The 5,866-nt window shown below is 40.2% G+C and overlaps 1 pseudogene; it reads right to left on the bottom strand.

Annotated features, from left to right (window-relative positions):
* Nucleotides 1-955: 955 nt before the first annotated feature.
* Nucleotides 956-1,055, bottom strand: LOC127077254 (uncharacterized; annotated as a pseudogene).
* Between the last annotated feature and the right edge of the window lie 4,811 nt (nt 1,056-5,866).

The raw sequence follows: 5,866 nt of genomic DNA, 5'->3' as shown, positions 1-5,866 counted from the left end.
GTTAGTCGAAACGATTTATTTTAAAACCGAGAGACCGACAAGGAATTGATTCCCTAGTTTTGACGAACCACATACCGATATCCGTTTTATTAATATTTAATCTAGATATTAGTTTAGCTCTTAGCTCCCTTTTCCCCAAACAATCAAACATTTTCACCTTAGATTTACGTAGTAACCTTAGATAACGGTACATCGATTCATAAGTCCCTGTGGGATCGATATCTTTTAAAACTACGCGATAGAACTGTGCACTTGCAGTTTGTATCCCATTCTCGACTCGCACAGTCGAGCGATCAAGTTTTTGGCGCCGTTGCCGGGGACTTTTATTCAATCGATATCGTAACTCTTCCGTTACGCTGTAGAGACTAAGGTTTCTTTTTCCTTCTATTCTTTCTTTCGTTGATTTGTATGCCACGCACTCGCTCTCAAGGCGAACCGCTCTATTTACGAATCAACGATATCGAACTATATCTCCGAGTCTTACGACGAATTCGGGAATATCGTGCTGAAAACAATCTCCCTCCTATAAACCTTCCTGATATCAAAAACATTTTTCCTTCTTTAACCGAGATGGCAGAACCAGCTCGTGCTCTTAGAGATTACGCCGCTCCATCGCAAGATGAACCGCATTCAAGTATTGCTCCGCCCGCAATCGAAGCAAACAACTTTGAACTTAAACCTTCACTGCTGCAGGCTGTGCAACAGAACCAATTCTCTGGAAATCTTACCGAAGATCCAAACCTTCATTTATCCGTATTTGTTCAATATGCTGATACTGTTAAAGCTAATGGTGTCACTTCAGAGGCAATTCGACTTCGTCTTTTTCCTTTCTCATTAAGAGATAGCGCTAGAAGATGGCTTCAATCTCTACCTTCCAACTCAGTCACCACATGGAACGAGTTGAAGAAAGTTTTCCTTGCCCGATATTTTCCGCCAAGCAAAACAGCTATGTTAAGAGCCCAGATAAACGGATTTAAACAGAAAGACAACGAGTCTCTTTTCGAAGCATGGGAAAGATACAAAGACATGATGAGACTTTGCCCACACCATGGTTTGGAAGACTGGTTAGTAATTCACACATTTTATAATGGTCTCTTATACAATACAAGGTTAACAATAGACGCCGCTGCAGGTGGTGCATTAATGAACAAACCTTATGCTGATGCTTACCAGCTTATCGAGAGCATGGCCCAAAACCACTATCAGTGGGGAACCGAACGAACAACAGTGGAAAAACCTCAACCGAAAACTGGCATGTACGAGATAAGTAACCTTGATCACGTCAATGCAAAAGTGGATGCTTTGGTCCAGAAGATTGAAAGTTTAAATGTATCACCACCAACCGCCGTGGTTGCTATAGCTCAGAATTGCGAGGTCTGTGGAATCCAAGGCCACACTCCTGCGGAATGTCAACTCTTGACTGGAATCCAAACAGAGCAAGTAAACTATGCTCAAGGAAGCCCCTATTCGAATACCTATAACCCAAATTGGAAGAATCATCCAAACTTTTCATATAAGAGTAATAATGCTTTATACGCACCTGGACAGTCTCCGAATCAAACCCCATCTATACCTCCGGGGTACCAGAAACCAAATCCTAACAATAATACCCCTAGAAAATCCAACTTGGAAATCATGATGGAAAACTTTATAGCTTCCCAACAACAAACCAATAAAGATTTCTTAAACCAGAACATACACACTGGCGAACAACTTAAACAACTAGCAAGCAAAGTAGATGCCTTGGCTACCCATAACAAAATGTTAGAAACCCAAATATCTCAAGTAGCTCAACAACAAGCACCTACTGCTGCACCAACTGGTACATTCCCTGGACAGCCCCAACCTAATCCGAGAAGCCAAGCTCATGCAATTATATTAAGAAGTGGAACGGAAGTGGAAGGACCGTCTGATCCAAGGATAGAAAACCAAAGCCCTAAGAAATCTACTGAGGAAAGTGAACCTAAGGAAAAGGAAGAGAGTAATAAGGATACCCTAGAAAAGAAGGAACCTTATGTACCTCCACCACCTTACAAACCACCTATACCTTACCCTCAAAGGCTTGTTAAAACCAAAGATGTAGGTCAATTTAGAAAATTTGTTGATCTCCTTAAGCAATTAAACGTTACAATTCCATTTACCGAAGCTATTACGCAGATGCCCTCATATGCTAAATTCTTAAAAGAAATTCTTTCTAATAAAAGGAAACTTGAGGATAGTGAAACCGTTACACTCCCTGCCGAATGTAGCGCTATAATCCAAAACATGCCCCCTAAACTCAAGGATCCAGGTAGCTTCTCTATACCCTGTCACATAGGAAAATTTGTCATCGACAAAGCCTTATGCGATTTAGGAGCCGGAATTAGCGTTATGCCTTTATCCATATGTAAGAGACTGGAAATGGGAGAATTAAGACCGACCAAGATGTCTGTACAACTAGCAGATCGTTCCATCAAATATCCTGTAGGAATCCTTGAGAACGTTCCCGTACGCATAGGTCAGTTTTACATTCCCACTGACTTCACAATTATGGATATTAGAGAAGATGATACTACACCTATTATACTAGGAAGACCATTCTTAGCAACTGCCGGTGCAATCATAGACGTAAAACGAGGAAGACTCACCTTCGAAGTAGGTGAAGAGAAAATTGAATTCATTCTTTCCAAATTCTTGAAAGCACCTGCAATAGAAGATACATGTTACTTCATGGATATCATCGATGAATGCATAAAAGAAGCAGAGTCAGGAGAAGACAAATCATCAGACTATCTTTTAGAAGACAAATCTAAACAATGCTTAGCAATAACACCAGATCCTACGCAGTGTCTTAACAAACCAACCCCTGATTTGAAAACACTTCCCAAAAATCTGAGATATGAATTCCTAGACTTAGAACTTGAACGACCTGTGATAGTCAATGCAGATCTAGGAAGACTCGAAACAGAAAAACTCCTACATATCTTAAGAAAATATCCAACCGCACTAGGATACCACATAACCGATCTTAAAGGAATAAGCCCTTCTATTTGTATGCATCGCATCATGTTAGAAGAAGACGGTAAAACCTCTAGGGAACACCAGAGAAGACTAAATCCGATCCTAAGTGAGGTAGTAAAGAAAGAAATAACCAAGTTATTAGAAGCAGGTATTATATATCCTATATCTGATAGCAAATGGGTCAGTCCCGTACACGTTGTACCAAAGAAAGGAGGCATAACCGTTATTGAAAACGAAAAAGGAGAAACTATAACTAAACGAATCGAATCGGGATGGAGAATGTGCATTGATTATAGGAAACTAAACAAAGCAACCCGAAAAGATCATTTCCCTTTACCATTCATTGACCAAATGTTAGAACGACTAGCTAAACATTCACATTTCTGTTATTTGGACGGTTATTCAGGCTTCTTTCAAATACCAATTCACCCTGATGACCAAGAAAAGACAACATTCACATGCCCTTTTGGTACCTTCGCGTATAGACGAATGCCGTTTGGTCTGTGTAATGCCCCTGCAACTTTTCAAAGATGCATGATGGCAATTTTCGCCGACTTTCTCGAAAACATCATGGAAGTATTCATGGATGACTTTTCTGTATACGGACAAAGTTTCGAAGAATGCCTTGAAAACCTGGAAAGAGTTCTTGAACGATGTGTAAAAGTAAACTTAGTACTTAATTGAGAAAAGTGCCACTTTATGGTACAAGAAGGAATTGTTTTAGGACACATCATCTCGAACAGAGGAATTGAAGTAGACAAAGCCAAAATAGAGGTAATCGAAAATCTTCAACCCCCAAGAACCGTGAGAGAAGTACGAAGCTTTTTAGGACACGCCGGTTTCTACCGACGATTCATCAAAGACTTCTCTAAGATAACTAAACCTTTAACCGGACTATTAATGAAAGATGCTGAATTCATATTCGACGATAACTGTTTAAAAGCATTTCAAACTCTTAAACAAGCATTGATCTCCGCACCCATTATGCAGACACCAGACTGGAATGAACCATTCGAAATAATGTGCGATGCCAGTGATTATGCTGTAGGTGCTGTTTTAGGACAAAGAAAGGATAAAAAGCTTCATGTTATATATTACGCTAGCAGAACCCTGGATGAGGCACAGATGAATTATGCCACAACCGAGAAAGAACTCCTAGCAGTAGTATTTGCGCTAGATAAATTTCGTTCTTACTTGGTAGGAGCCAAAATAATAGTTTACACTGATCACGCTGCTATCAGGTACCTTCTAACAAAAAAGGATGCTAAACCTAGACTCCTAAGATGGATCTTGTTACTACAAGAATTCGACTTAGAAATCAAGGACAAGAAAGGAACTGAGAACGTAGTAGCAGACCACCTCTCTAGACTTGAGAACCTTGAACCAGAAAGAACATCCATTAATGATGATTTCTCGTATGACAAACTCATAGCTACTTTGGAAGAGAACAACTCCGACATGCAAGTAGAAACCACCTTAGCTATATCTGTCATACCATGGTACGCTGATCTAGTCAATTATTTAGCTGCCGGAATAGTTCCACCTACTTTATCTTACCAGCAGAAGAAAAGATTCTTCCATGACATAAAACACTATTACTGGGATGATCCCTTACTTTTCAAAAGAGGTCCCGATGGTATTTTCCGTCGATGTGTACCCGAAGAAGAGGTAGAAAATATAATCCAACACTGTCACTCCGCGCCTTATGGTGGACACACAAGTACATCCAAGACCTGTTCTAAAATCCTACAAGCTGGCTTTTATTGGCCAACTATATGGAAGGACGTACATGCGGCTATTAAGGAGTGTGACAGATGTCAACGCACGGGAAACATATCTAGACGTGACGAGATGCCACAAAAAGGTATTTTGGAAGTAGAGATTTTTGACGTGTGGGGAATAGACTTCATGGGACCGTTTCCATCCTCCTTCGGTAACAAGTACATACTCGTGGCGGTCGACTACGTATCAAAGTGGATCGAAGCTATAGCTTCTCCAACTAATGACACCCGAGTAGTAACTAGACTCTTTAAAAATATAATATTTCCGAGATTTGGCATCCCAAGGATAGTAGTCAGTGATGGTGGATCGCACTTTATATCCAAGATACTCGAAAAACTACTACTTAAATATGGAGTGAGACATAGGATAGCAACACCTTACCACCCTCAAACCAGTGGACAAGTGGAAGTATCTAACAGAGAAATCAAGCAAATATTAGAAAAAACGGTCGCCACTTCAAGGAAAGATTGGTCATTGAAATTACCAGAAGCTTTATGGGCATACCGAACTGCTTATAAAACTCCCATAGGGACGACCCCATTTAAGCTCATTTATGGAAAATCCTGTCACCTCCCGGTAGAATTAGAACACAAAGCCTATTGGGCTATTAGAAATTTAAATTTGAATTATAAAACCGCCGGTGAAAAGAGAATCCTTGACATAAACGAACTAGAGGAACTCAGAAGAGACGCCTATGAAAATGCCAAAATCTATAAAGAAAGAACAAAACAATGGCATGATAAGCGTATATCAAGGAAAATCTTCAAGCAAGGCGACGCAGTACTCTTATTTAACTCCAGACTAAAATTATTCCCGGGAAAACTACGATCCAGATGGTCAGGACCTTTCCATATCACTAAAATCTTTCCCAGTGGAGCGGTAGAAATTAAAGGACAATCTACAGAACCGTTCACCGTAAACGGGCAACGTCTGAAACATTATCACTATGCGGAAACCAACGAGGATTCGCAAATTCTACACTTAGACGAAACGCCCCCAGGACTCATAGACTATATTTAACAGTTTCTTTGTCGAGCTTGCGACATTTAAACAAAGCGCTTAGTGGGAGACAACCCACAAATTA

This window comes from Lathyrus oleraceus, chromosome 4 (assembly GCF_024323335.1).
Source record: "Lathyrus oleraceus cultivar Zhongwan6 chromosome 4, CAAS_Psat_ZW6_1.0, whole genome shotgun sequence".
NCBI lineage: Eukaryota > Viridiplantae > Streptophyta > Magnoliopsida > Fabales > Fabaceae > Lathyrus > Lathyrus oleraceus.
The sequence above is the reverse complement of the archived record's forward strand: the minus strand, read 5'-3'. Positions and strand labels throughout refer to the sequence as shown.